The sequence below is a fragment of the Macadamia integrifolia genome, chromosome 9, assembly GCF_013358625.1.
Source record: "Macadamia integrifolia cultivar HAES 741 chromosome 9, SCU_Mint_v3, whole genome shotgun sequence".
Lineage (NCBI taxonomy): Eukaryota > Viridiplantae > Streptophyta > Magnoliopsida > Proteales > Proteaceae > Macadamia > Macadamia integrifolia.
The window spans coordinates 37,668,810-37,683,424 of record NC_056565.1 but is presented as its reverse complement, the minus strand read 5'-3'; the positions used below and the strand labels follow the sequence as shown (position 1 = coordinate 37,683,424).

The 14,615-nt window shown below is 38.7% G+C and overlaps 1 non-coding gene across 1 annotated transcript; it reads left to right on the top strand.

Moving 5' to 3' along the window:
- The first annotated feature begins 14,064 nt into the window (after positions 1–14,064).
- LOC122090242 lies at positions 14,065–14,171 on the top strand. The gene has a single exon (XR_006143483.1). It is a non-coding gene; the product is annotated as a small nucleolar RNA R71 (small nucleolar RNA).
- Positions 14,172–14,615: the final 444 nt, after the last annotated feature.

Genomic DNA, 14,615 nt, shown 5'->3' with positions numbered 1-14,615 from the left:
TGGGAGGTTTTTGGTAAAATTTATTTTGGGGGAGTTGGCCAGCTTGCTTGGAGAACACATCAATCCGCCGGGGGAGGGGGGGGGGACAATGCTTCAATAATTGGGGTGGGGATCAGAGAGTGTCAAGGGGGGAGAGAGAGTGCTGACATAGCTCCACTGCCAGTTCAAAGAACATTTTCCCATTTTTTTTTCTATTAAAATTAAAAATTAAAAAAAGAGAAGAACCTCAGAGATAGCTGTAGGTTGAGTGGAGTTTCAAGTCATCTCTGCATTTGAATAGCTGATGTAAACCATATGGCACTGTATCTGGTTTTGTCATGTTTCCTCTTTTGCTGGGAATGCAATGCAGCATTTAAAATGATACAGGCTGGTTTATCAGCTTCATGGTAGGTATCCTTGGTTCCACTCAAAACACACCAATTACTCAGAATCCGGATTTTCATGTTCTTGTCATACTACCTGGATGGGACATAGTGGATGATACTTATTAGGAGGTTGCCTAACCTCGTCCTCAAAGAGAGAAAATATTCCTCTAGAGAGAAAATAGGAGTTTTGATTTACTTGTCTACCGTCTATTACATAATAATTCGTATTATATAGGATAGGATTAATCGGTTACAGATTACAATCTACCCTCTCCATGTTTTCCTTATAACGTCTCTCCACTACTCCACCCTAAAACCCCTCCTACAACTTCTCCCTTAATTACTAACTTATCGTAATAACTAACAATTTCACCTATAATAATTGTAATAATTGGAAAGTTTTAGGTACGTAAAAATGATGCCCACCAGGGTTCCATGACCAGTAGTTGCCTTCCTATGCCCCCAGTAAATGTGAGCAGAACACACCTGTTCAAGCTAACGACATCCAGGAAAAGCATGGACAGGAGTGCATCATCAGGGCAGGGAGAAATTGATCATAGGATCATCATAATGGCCCTCTTCTTGTTTATTTTTTTGTGTCTGGGAAGTGGTTAAATGATGCCCAGGGAAGCTCTCTGACTGACTGAACACAATCTTAATGCCAAAGATGCAACTCAATTGACCAAACAACATGAGCTGAAGGCTTAAAGTGCTTACGACACAACCTTTTGTGCATGAAAAGAATGTTCTATTTCCCTTGATGAATAGTATAAAGCTACACATCGGAACACTGCATCAATGATTGTATCAAGGTAATCTTCCAGGAATTTGTGCCACTTGATTTCATTGAGGATCAAGGATTCATCCAACTGGTAGAATCACACACAAGATTCAGATTTATGGTTGTGGACATCCATGTCTCAATTATAAGTGGAGGTAGGATTTCTTGCCCTTCTTTTTTCTTATTATTTTTTTAAATGGTGTGTTGGATAATCCAAACAGCTCAAAACATGACACTTTTGGCAGGTTGAGATTGCTAATAATCAATTATCCTGAAACAAGTTGGTTTAACTTCTTAAATCTATATATTTCCCTCGATGTTCGTTCATGGCGGCCTGAAGGAAAACCGGGCTGTCTAGGATGTGGCTAAGTAGTTTGTGTGGCAGAGACCTGAAAGGAGGCATTTGATGGATCTCAGAGATGACCTCTATAACTATTTGGTTAGGAAATGGGTGCCCATCTTACCTGGAATGATAATTGAAGCACCTTCCCCACCGCCCCCCCAACGGCCGCCCTCCCTCTTTTGAGATTGCACCTCTCCCCACTCTACTCCACAACATCAAGACACTCTCCCTACCAAATCCCAATCCTTCCAATGGATGGCCGTTTTGTGGTAATTACAGAGCTTCATAAGGAAGACTTGAGGAAGTATACCACAAGCCAATATAAATGCATTGCTAAGAGATTGGGTCGGTTTGTTTTGGGTGGATAGGTCAGTAATGGGACTAAGGATTTAAAAATAAAATCGAATCAGAATCGGCGGAATCAACCTACTCGAATCAAAATGATTTGACTCCACTGATTCCACATAATGTTGATTCCCAAAACCTATTTTTGGAAGCGGCCATGAATGCACTTGAATCTTCATTTGTTACTATTTTTCATCTTTCTTTTAATCAGAAAAATAACAGAAAAATTAATGAACTATAACTTTATCTACAAAACTTCTGAATTAAAAACTTTAAAAGACCAATGACCTGCAGAATTATTGCTTCTTCTTGATTCTATTTTTCAGGGCATTGGCCTATTTTAGCCGATTCATGACCGGTTCCGATTGATAATGGATATGATTTGAATCTAGAATTCAGTCAGTGGAGGTCGATCTGGTGTCCACTGCAATTGGTAAATCATCAAGGATTTGATCATGAAGATCGTAAATAGACTACTAAGCATGGTTGATGGCAGTCCTTGACTCCTTGTCTGTTTTGCATGTATCTCTGAGTTACTTGTACCCCTTTTCTTTTTAGTTGGCGTAAGGTTCTGATGCAATATTTGAATCACTGGAGACAACAAATGGCTGCCTCGAAACTAAGTACCCTCCATTAAAGGAGGTGGGGGTGTTCGGTGAGGGGGTTGGCCACTGTTGAATCATCCCCGATTAGTGGTGCTTTTTGGGCTTTCGCTTGATGATGAAATGTTGCAAAAGTTGCATATCAATCCCCATTCTCAAGGCTTTGTTTGGTTGCAAGAGAAATAATAGAAAGATCCCTTAGAGGTTGCAGCTATAGGGCAGATCCCATCATGCCTTCAACCTGTGTCTTCTAAGTAGATTTGGGGCCATCAAAAGATGGAAAATTTATGTTTGGTCAGACTACTATCTTGGCCCTTGCACAAAGCCACCACCTTGTCACAATCTGCCTAATAAAAGCCCAAGGTCAAGCTTCAAGCATATGGACATAGTCCATTGGGTTAAGCAAAGTCCATTGTCTAGAACCCTCATAGTTGTAGGGAGTCTAGACATATTTCTAAGGAAGCATCTAGAACCTCTAGACTTTCTAGATAAACTCTAGAAATAGAGAAGGTTCTAGAGAAGGTTGTATATAGCTAAGAAGGGAGATTTTTAAAATCCTCTAAGATGCTAGAATCCTCCCCTAAGGAAGTGGGAAACTTCTAATCCCAATGTCTAGAAAGTTCTTAGTCATTATATGTGTGACACTTGTACAATCCTAATCATTCATTGTAAATTGGGGTGCATATAAATAGAGGTGGCTTCATTTGGTCAAGGCACCAAGCAAGTGAGCATTTAAGTCTTGTACTTAAACCTCTAGTGCAATATAACTTTCATTCTCTCAAAACTCTCTTTAAGTTTCTCAAGTTCTCTTCCTAAGCCCCTTAAGGAGTAAAAGATTGATTTAGTGCTAGTAAGAGTATTAAGTGCATGTCAGCACGGTTGCTTAGAAAAGTCTAAGGCCATGATAATTGTGGTATTAAAGCTTCATATGCAAGGGAGCTAAGCTTATGGGGGATGTAAGTTATGTCTAACATTTCAGATGTGCACGACATGGAGATAGGCAAGCAAAATTTTGGAAGGAAGACCAACCCCAACATAGGAAAGCAAAAGAGCAAAGACAAGTTTGTTGATGTTGATGTTGATATAGAGCCTCGCTTAGTTCGCGTGGAACTAACAACGGCCGAGGTGAGGTAGTGTCTTGATGTTGTGGAGTAGAGTGTGGAGGAGCTCGAATGCCATGTGGTGGAACTTAAAGGAGCTTGCTGGCTAGATGGGGGATCTTAAAGAGTCCCTACTAGGTACTCTTAACACCATGGGACATAATCAAAGGAGGAGTTTGCCACCTTTAAGATTCAAGTGTAGAAGGTATTAGACAAATTGGAAGCTCATGCTGAAGAGGTATGTGAGGACTGGGCAATTTAAAGGAGGGCAACGCCTGGGGGAGCCACTACCTCTCATGATGTGCCCAGGTGAAGACATTAAAGCCCAAGTCGTTTGATGGAAAGAGAGATGCACGGGAAGTCAACAACTTCCTATAGCATATGGAGAGGTATTTTGAAGCAATGACACTCGATGATTAGGCAACAAATGTATTGACCACTACTCTCGAGCTACAACTCTATGGTGGCATAGGAGAAATGCTGATATAGAAAGTGATACATGCACTATAGACACTTGGGATAGTTTTAAAATCAAGTTAAATAAGCAATTATATCCTGAAAATGCTACTTTCTTGGCTAGGAAGATCCTCAAAGATTTAAGCACACAAGTTCTATTCGAGATTATATAAAGGAATTCTCTACCTTGATGCTCAAGGTCCCGAATATGACCAATGACGAACTCATATTCAACTTCATGGATAGCCTCCAAGGTTGGGGTACACAATAACTGCAATGTCGAGGCATGCATGACCTTGCTTCAGTTATTGCAGTGTGTAGTTTAGGAAGGAAGACAGTTCAAAAGTCAAGAAAGACAAGAATGGAAGAAGTGGAGCTTCCTTTTTGCACACAAATTAAGAGGGAAAGAAATCTATCCAGTCACGAGGATTCTGCACCTGAGCACAGGGTGCATGAAATTACCATCTTTCCTATATAAAATAAAAAATATCATTTATGTTTATGTGCCTGAACGCGCTCTCATTGGCCCCTATGAACGCAACCAGGCAATGACGTCTTGTCTTTTCCATGTAATAGATCATTTCAATGTGAGCATAGAAAAATTGGATTGTATGATTTTCATTCCCTATGTTATGTTGGCCCCATCCCTCGACGACACCCTGCTTTGTAATGTGGGACCACACTCTCAACCCCTTCTGAAAACCAATCTTAATCATAGCTCATGCGATATTCATGTCGGTCCCCTCCTTTGTGTGGTCTTTCCTTACAATTTTTTCATGTTCACTTTTTATTATATTTATCTATGTTCGTCCAATCCTACTCTCTATCGGAATAAGGAGAATGATAATTCTGCAAGAAAGGTTTTTCTTTATATTTGTGGAAAATGGTCAAATGGGTTATAACTCATCATTTTCTATTAATTTCCTTGTAATGGATTGTAAGGACTAAAGAGACTCATGGGTGGACCTCCAACATGATATCCACATCAATCCTACTCAATATCTGATCTTCCATTTAATTGATTCACGCGATAGAGATTCTTTTTCCCTTAGAGTAACTTTAAACTTTAAAGCATGTAGGATGAAAAGTACTTGCCACCACCGTAAGATCAGTATTGACCTTGCATGTATGGAAGAGAAAACTGCCAACATTGTGCTTTTATCCTACCACTCTTGTTGCCTTTCAACTAGTGGCAACCAACTTGATATGATATTCGACCTTATTGATGAACTGGTAAGGTTTACTAAAAAGATTAAAGGTAATTTTGTATGCTCATGTAGTGTTATAATCAACTTTTCAAAATTCATCCCTATCCCCATTTACATCCCCATCCTCATCGACTACATATACAGACTATAATCCAAAGCCAAGAAAGCTTGTTGGAGCTTTACTTGACACAATTTATGAGTGCTAACTAGCATGATTGGGCCAAGTTCTTGATGCGGTTCAATTCTCCTACAACCCTTATTTTCACACACAGTGATGATAGGCTACATGTGGAAAAGCCCCTCAATATTTAAGATTTTTAAGGAGTGGCAAGAGAAGCTGGATGTGGCTAAATCATATTTAGACAAGACCACTAAAAAGATGAAGAAATGGGTTGATAAAGGGAGGCGACAAGAAAACTTCAAGGTTGGGGACTTGGTGTTTATGAAACCTCTACTTCAATGATTCAAGTCCTGAGGAAGGTACACAAGGGGTTAGTACACCGATACAAATGCCCATTCGAGATCACTAAGGAGGTGGGCATGGTGTCCTATGAGGTGAGCCTACATCCCAAAATAAAAATCCATTCAATCTTCCATGCAAGCCTACTAAAATCATATTATAGAGATAAGAAAGACCCAAGCCGTGCCACTTCAATAAAAGCACCAATGGCCATTACTACTTCCTATAACAATGAGGTTGAGTACATAATCATTGCTCGACTCATTCAGAAACAATGAGTACCTCCAAGTATATGGAGTATTTTGTCAAGTGCAAGGAGCTACTGGAGAGCGAGGCAAGTTGAGAACCAGCCGACTCTCTGTGACAGATCCAAAATCATATACAAAGGTTTCACCAAGAAAAGATAATGACGAAGTTGTCAACTTCGGGGGGAGAGTGTTACTACTCGCCCAAGAAAGACCTACAAGCCAAGCTTCAAGCCCAATCCATTGTTTAGAACTCTCCACAGTTGTAGGGAGTCTAGAAATCTATAGAACCTATAGCCTTAATTTCTAGATAAACTCTAGAAACCAAAAAGGTTCTAGAGAAGATTGTATATAACTAAGGAAGGGGGAGATTTCTAGAGCTCTCCAAGATGTGAGAATCCTCCCCTAAGGAGGTGGGAAACTTAATCCTCATGGCTAAAAAGTTCTTAACGATTAGATGTGACACTTGTAAAATCCTAAGCATTCTTTGTAACTTAAGGTGCCTATAAATAGAGGTGGCCTCGTTTGGCCAAGGTACCTGTTAGGATTTAAAATGTAATCGCAAGCGTATGGATCAGTGTAGCTACGGGTCGAACACAGGGAGAGCAGTCACTTTATTTTTTTTATTTCTTTTAATAATGCGAAAGTGAACCGATTAATGGTTGTGATCTAATTCTAATTACCATCCTAAACATATGTATCTAAAATAACGTCCTAACTATTTGTCATTTAAGAATTTAAAGACGCAAGCCACGCAATTAAAATTAAATAAATAAATAATTGAAAATAAATAATCCATGCAATTTAAAAAAAAATTGATGAAAAAAAATGCTGAAATAAAAATAAAGTAAAAGAAATGGGAGAAAGTTAGAGAAAGACTCACAAGTAGGTTTCTCTACTTAGCCCGAGGGATGCATCATAATATGAGCTTCTCTACTTGACCAGAGAGTCACTCTTACAAGGGTTACTCTACATGGCTTTAGGGAAAGGGAAACAATTAAAATAAAAGTAATAAATTGATGGTTCTATTGCTAGGAGGGGCAAAGCCAACACATACACTAGCCATGAACCTTGAGGGAAAGGGATAGCAATAATGTAACAATTGAAATTAAAATCCTAAATTAAGAAAGAAAGGGTAGTCAGAAGAGGGAATGAGAGAGGGGAGAGAAGACTACTGAAGGAGCCTACTTACTTGAATCAGTGCTTGAACTTGAAAGCTTGGGTGATTTGAGATACTACCAGTACTAAAAACCAAATCTGGAATAAACAAAATCTATAATTTCTAGTACTAGAGAAAACAAATCTTATAAAAAAAAATTGAACTTGAAAAAAAAAGATGCTCCACGGCTCGTGATCTTGTCGCCTAGATCTAAGCGTAGAACTATAACTTTAAAAATCACAACTCAATTGCATAAATCATAAACATAAAAGGCTGAATAAGAATAAAAGAGTGCTTGCATTAATTGACATAAAAAAACTATTAAAAAAGTGATTAAAGCAAAAATAGAGAAGAACTAAAACTAAAGAGTGAGAGAGGGAGAGAGAGAAGAAAACTAAGCATAAACTTGAAAATAAACTAAGGGAAATAATAAAATAGGAGGGGGGAGGAAGGGGCTTTTATAGGGTTTTTTTCTTGCCTCCTTCCTTCTACAAGTCTTCTTTAAGAAAAGAAAGAAAATAAAATTAAATTAAATCTTGGTAAAAATCCTCATTCTCTGAGATATTGTGTGAGGAAAGAGAGAATCTGTTTCCAAAATTAACAAATTCTATTCTTTCCTTACAATATTCACCAATATCTTGCAATCTTGATTAAATCAGAAAGAAATCTCTGCATAGCATCTTCAAGATCTTATGAGGTGGCAAGGAAAGAAAATAATCTTCAGGATTTTGTAGGAGAGGATGTGGTACCAATGAGTGGGTCCCACCTTTGGACTAGTTCTTGATTCACTTTAAGTACTTTCTCTTGTAGACTTGAAAACTAAAAAAAAAAATAAGAAAAATAAAAATAATACTATCTTAAGTGGGGCAAAATGTACATTTATATCCATAAGATTTCACACATTATTGTGCTCATCAAATTCCACCATACTTGACTTTTGCTCGTCCTCGAGCAAGATAAATAAATAAATAAATAAATGAAAGAAAAAACCTAACTCACTTTCGTAGGAATCACGGTTGCATTTAGCACGTGTAATAAGCCTTTAAACCCCTAAGTTACCATAATGGACGAGTTGTGTCTCATGGGTGTTTGCAGTGAATATACACCCAAAATTCAGAATTAATAAATCCCAACCTTGGCTAAAGGTAAGGCTCATGCCGATCCAGAGCAAAGATAATTTTTCTTACAAGGGACCCCCACTTGAACTTTTATTACCCTTGATCAATTCCAGACACTAGCATATTTCTTAATTTGGAACTCACCTCGTCTCTTCCAAAACATCCTTATCTTAAGGCAAAACCACTTGTGAAGAAATAGAGAACCAATGACTAAGGCGTTGGAGTGTTTTTGACTAAAATATATTACTAAGCATTAATGACATTTGCACATTTTTTTCTCTTTTTTTTTCGCTTAAACTCTATTCTACTCCACTACTTTTGGCCTAAATGACATGGTGGAGCAAACACTAGATACCCAAGTTACTATGTAGCTTCGCTTTTTTGCATATGCCCACAAAGACAGTGATGCTAGAGTTCCTTTAGAAGTTTTCTCCTAAGGAATTTCGATCAAGACACCACGCTTCCTGAGGCGCAATGCCCTGTCTAGTTCCAAGGGAATCAACTCTTATTCTTCTTTATACCACATTTCATATTTCATTTAAAATTATGCATTTGTCAACCCATGCCAAATTAAAAAGAAGGTCTCAACTCCAAATCAAAAGTACAAGGAACCCACAGACTTACATATGGTCCATCACCATAAAACAGGGGTCTCTTATTTTTCAAAAGAAAGTCACATCTCAAGACACATGCTTGTTTCTTTCTTCTCAACAGGGTTTTATACATTCAATATGGGTACCTTAGTCAAAACTTTTATTTTCATACATCAAGCAACCGAATGGTATGATCATTAGCCAAAAGCCAAAGTAGGACTTCATCCTTTAGCAAGCTCAAAAAAAAAAACAAAAAGAAAAACAAATAAAACAAAGTGGAAAAAGCAAAAACTGGTTTTCCTCCCCCACACTTAAGTCATGCAATGTCCTCAATGCATGGAAAGAATTAAAAACGAAGACAATGCAAGGGGGTCATACCTGATTAAAAGTTAATCATTATTCATGGAGATCCATGACCTCTTCACTACCAGTATTAGGAAACTCGAGGAATGGTTTCAAACGCTGACCATTAACCTTCGAAATTACCCCTGTTCCTGGATTCAAAATCTCCACAGCCCCATGGGGATATACATTATGGACAATAAATGGGCCATCCCATCGGGATCTAAGCTTACCAGGAAAAAGATGCAATCGAGAGTTGTACAATAAGACCTTATCACCAATTGTAAAAGATTTACGCAGAATGTGTTTATCATGGAAAGCTTTGGTCTTTTCCTTGTAAATCCTAGAACTTTCATAGGCTTCATTCCTAAGTTCCTCTAACTCAGATAGTTGGAGCCTATAATGAATTCCCGCATCAGGAAAATCAAAGTTGAGCTTCTTGATGGCCCAAAAGGCCTTATGCTCCAACTCAACTGGTAAGTGACAAGCTTTCCCATACACCAAACGGTAGGGAGACTGACCAAGGTCGGTCTTGAATGCAGTCCGATGGGCCCACAAGGCATCAATGAGCCTAAGGGACCAATCCTTACGGTTGGGATTAACAGTTTTCTCCAAAATTTGTTTGATCTGCCTATTAGACACCTCCACTTGGCCACTAGTTTGGGGGTGATAAGGGGTAGATAACTTATGGGTGATCCCATACTTTTTCATTAGGGCCTCAAAAGGCCGATTACAAAAATGAGTACCCCTATCACTAATTATTGCACGTGGTGCACCAAAGCGGGAAAAAATGTTCTCTTTGAGAAACTGGACCACCACTTTGTGGTCATTAGATTTACAAGGTATGGCCTCTATCCATTTAGAAACATAATCAACGGCCAAAAGTATGTACAAATTCCCAAAGGAATTAGGGAATGGTCCCATAAAATCGATGCCCCATACATCAAAGATCTCAACTACCAAAATAGGGTTGAGGGGCATCATGTTCCTTTTATTGATACGGCCAAAAGACTGGCAGGCAGGGCAAGCCTTGCAAAAATCAAAAGTATCTCTAAAAAGAGTGGGCCAATAAAATCCATATTGGAGAACCTTTGCGGCAGTCTTCTTAGGTCCAAAGTGTCCACCACATGCATGATCATGACAAAAAGAGAGAATGGAATGTTGCTCATGATCAGGAACACATCGTCGGATAATCTGATCCGAACATATCTTAAACAAATAAGGATCATCCCAGAAAAAGTGCTTAACTTGGGAATGAAACCTATACTTATCTTGGGTGGACCAGTGATCCGGAGTCACACCTGAAGCTAAGAAGTTGACAATGTCAGCAAACCATGGTTCACTGGACATTGCAAATAATTGTTCATCTGAAAAGTTCTCGTTGACTGGAGAATCAACAGTCAAGGAATTGGGAAGCCGGGATAAATGATCTGCAACTAGGTTTTCAACTCCTTTTTTATCCCTAATTTCTAAATCAAACTCTTGCAAAAGTAAAACCCACCTAATGAGACGGGCTTTGGCATCCTTCTTCTGAACTAAGTATCTGAGAGCAGATTGATCAGTATACACCACCACATGTGAACCAACTAAGTAAGACCAAAACTTTTCTAATGCAAACACAATCACTAAAAATTCTTTTTCAGTGGTTGTATAATTGAGTTGTGCATCATTTAAGGTCCTACTAGCATAATAAATGACAGTGGGCAACTTATTAATCCTTTGACCTAAAACCGCTCCTATGGCAAAATCTGAAGCATCACACATCAGTTCAAAAGGTTCAGTCCAAACAGGTGGTTGAACAATGGGTGCATTGGTCAACTCCTTCTTAAGTTGTTTGAAGGATTCTAGGCACTCTTTAGAAAACTCAAAAGTTTGATCTTTGACAAGTAATGAAGTGAGAGGTCGGGCTAATTGACTAAAGTTCTCAATAAACCTTCTGTAGAAGCCCGCATGCCCTAGAAAATATTAAACTTCCTTAACAGATTGAGGAGGTGGTAAATTATCAATTAAATTCACTTTGGCTCTATCTACCTTAATTCCCTCCTTGGATATTACATGGCCTAAAACAATACCAGATTTAACTATGAAATGACATTTCTCCTAATTCAAAATCAAATTCTTAGATATGCACCTTTTCAAAACTAGAGAAAGATAATGAAGACATTCAGAATAGGAATTCCCATGAATTGAAAATTCATCCATAAATACTTCTAAGAATTTTTCGACCATGTCAGAAAATATGCTCATCATGCATCGTTGGAACGTAGCAGGGGCATTGCAAAGCCCAAAGGACATACGCTTGTAAGCAAATGTTCCATATGGGCATGTAAAAGTGGTTTTATGTTAGTCCTCTAAAGCAATTGGGATTTGGTTATAGCCAGAATATCCATCAAGAAAACAATAGTATTTATGTCTAGCTAACCTCTCTAACATCTGGTCAATGAATGACAATGGGAAGTGGTCATTCCAGGTTACCACATTAAGTTTCCTGTAGTCTATGCACACTCTCCACCCAGATTGGACACGGGTTGGAATTAGTTCATTATTGGCATTGGAAACTACAGTCACACCAGACTTCTTAGGCACTACGTGAACTGGGCTTACCCATTGGCTGTCAGAAATAGGATAAATTATTCTATAATCCAAGCACTTTAGGATCTCTTTCTTAATAGCTTCCATCATCACTGGGTTCGCTCTTCTTTGGGGTTCCGTAGATGGTTTGGAATCCTCCATAAGATGTATATGATGTTGCACAATAGAAAGACTTATACCCTTGATATTAGCCATGGTCCAACCTAGGGCTTCCTTATTATCTTTTAACACTTTAAGTAACTCCTCTTCCTGGCTAGAAGTCAAATTTGAAGAGATTATTACAGGAAGAGTCTGGTCAGCCCTAGGAAAGCATACCTCAAATTAGATGGCAACTCCTTAAGATCTAGCTTAGGGGGCTCAACTATGGAAGGTTTGGGAATGGAATTGGAAATGGGTCATAAGGGCTCCACAGGTGTGTGAAGACTCAAGACTTTAGAAAAAAAAATTTCACTATCATCATCCAACTCATCCATACACTCTTGGAATTCTGAATCAAAATTAATATCAAAGTTGGTAATTAAATTATCAGAAAAATCTAGAAAATCCTCAATCATATTAATCTCTTCTTCCACATGTGGTTGCTTGCCTATCCTAAACATGTTAAACTCAATAGTTTGGTTACCAAAAGATAATCTTAGGAAACCATTCCGGCAATTGATTAATGCATTACTGATAGGCAAGAATGGTCTTCTTAGAATTATTGGGATCTCATCCTTGGTTGAGAAGGGTTTGGTATCTGACACAATGAAATCAATAGGGAAAATAAATTCCCCCACCTTTAGTAAGACATCCTCAACCATCCCTTTAGGAATTTTAACAGACCTATCTGCCAACTGAAGAGTAGTTCCAGTGGCTTTCAATTCTCCCAATCCAAGTTGCTTATACACATGGTAAGGTAAAAGATTCACACTTGAACCAAGGTCAAGTAAAGCATGCTCAATGTAGGTGTTGCCTATGACACAAGATATGGTAGGGCTCCCTGGATCCTTATACTTGGCTGTTATAGGCTGAGTAATTATGGAACTAATGTTACCTGCCAAGAATGCCTTTTTGGGCACACTAGTGATACGTTTGTGAGTGCACAAATCTTTCAGTACTTTTGCATAGGTGGGGATCTGGGATATGGCATCCAAAAGGGGGATGTTCACTTTTACCTTTTTGAAGACTTCTAAAATTTTGTCTATGGAAACAATCTTCCTTTTGTTTACCAAACGATTAGGAAATGGGACGGGATGAACATAAGGACTGTTAGGGATTTGCCCTTGTTCAGAAGAATCATTTTTGGTTTCCTCAACCAAATCATCTTTAGTTTCAGAAAAATCTTTAGGTTCATCAGACGAACCTGAAACAAGAGGCACACTTATATCCTCAACTGAAGGAGAGTTAACATGAGTATAGATGAGAAAGATTTAGGAACACTCTGTTGGTACTCTCTACCACTTCTAAGGGCATAAACAATATTACATTGGTTAGAGGGCCCTTGTTGGGTCTGACCTTGTACTATATTCAGTGGTGCATTAGTTGATGTTTGTGAACTAACAGGCTGATGATGCCTAGGGTTAGGCTCTGGTTGACTGGGTAAATTTCCTTTCTCCCTCTCACGCATAATTGAGACAACTTGAGTGAGTTCTCTCGTAAGATTTTGATGGCTTGTCATGAGGAGGGTCATATTTTTTTTCAAGTCACTTATTCTACTTGCCTCTCCAGTGTTGGTAAAACCAGGGGGTTGCTGATAAGATGATAGAAGAGGGGCCCTAGGAAAACTAGCCTGAGGTCCTACATTTGACCTAGGAAAAGTATTTTGGGAAAAAGATTGTTGTGCAAAGGGAGGCCTTTGGAGTCCAGGTTGACCTTGATTATGGAAATTGAAAGGCCCTGCTTGGTTGCCCTGATTTCAAGAGAAATTTGGGTGATTTCTCTATCCTGGATTGTAGGTATTACTATATGGATTATTCTGGTATAAGGCATTAACACTATCATTAGAAGTGCCCCCAAAGGTGTTGGGGCATTCTTCTAGGAGATGTCCAGGGGACTAACACCAAGCACAAATCTTAACCAAATTGACTTGATGATGGCTCTCTAGGAACAATAGCCTCAATTCTCTTGATTAGGCTATCCAAATAGGCTTCCTTGGCTACTATTCCATCCACAAAATATCCTTTTCCTCCTATGGTTTTTTCACTCTCTTGGGTTGATTCCCACTCACGGGTTTTGTTAACTAAGTCAAGTAAGAATTCTCATGCCTTTCCTTCATCTGTAAAGGATGTGAATCCCTCAGGGCACATAGACTCTATCATTTGTTTAGTTGGGTAATCAATACCCTCATAAATTATTTGACATAAATGCCATAGGTCTAAGCTATAGTGAGGGCATTCTTAGAGTAGATCCTTGAATCTCTCCGTAAGTTTGGAAAATGACTCACTAGGCTTTTGCCTAAACTGAAGAATATCACTTCTAAGCTTATTGGTCTTGTGAGTTGGGAAAAACTTCTTAAGGAAGACAACTGTGAATTGTTCCCATGAGGTTATGGAATTTGTGAGTAACCCATACAACCACTTCTTAGTTTGGTCTTTCAATGCAAAAGTGATAAACCTAAGCTTAACAGCATCATCAGAAAGCTGTTGGATCTTAATTAGAACACATACCTCTTCAAATTCCCTTAGAAATAGGTATGCATCCTCAGAGGTAAACCCATGGAAGTGGGGCAACATAGTGATGTATTGAGATTTGAGTTCAAAATTATTGCCCTGGGCTTGTGGTAGAACTATGCAGGAAGGTTGGGCTGTTCTAGCAAGGTAGAACCTATCTTTCAGAGATTTAGCTGAAGGGTTTTGTTGTTGGTCTCCTATATTGAAAGGTTTTAAAGAGAGCAAATGTATAGGGTCACTACTTGTTGGATCCCTTCT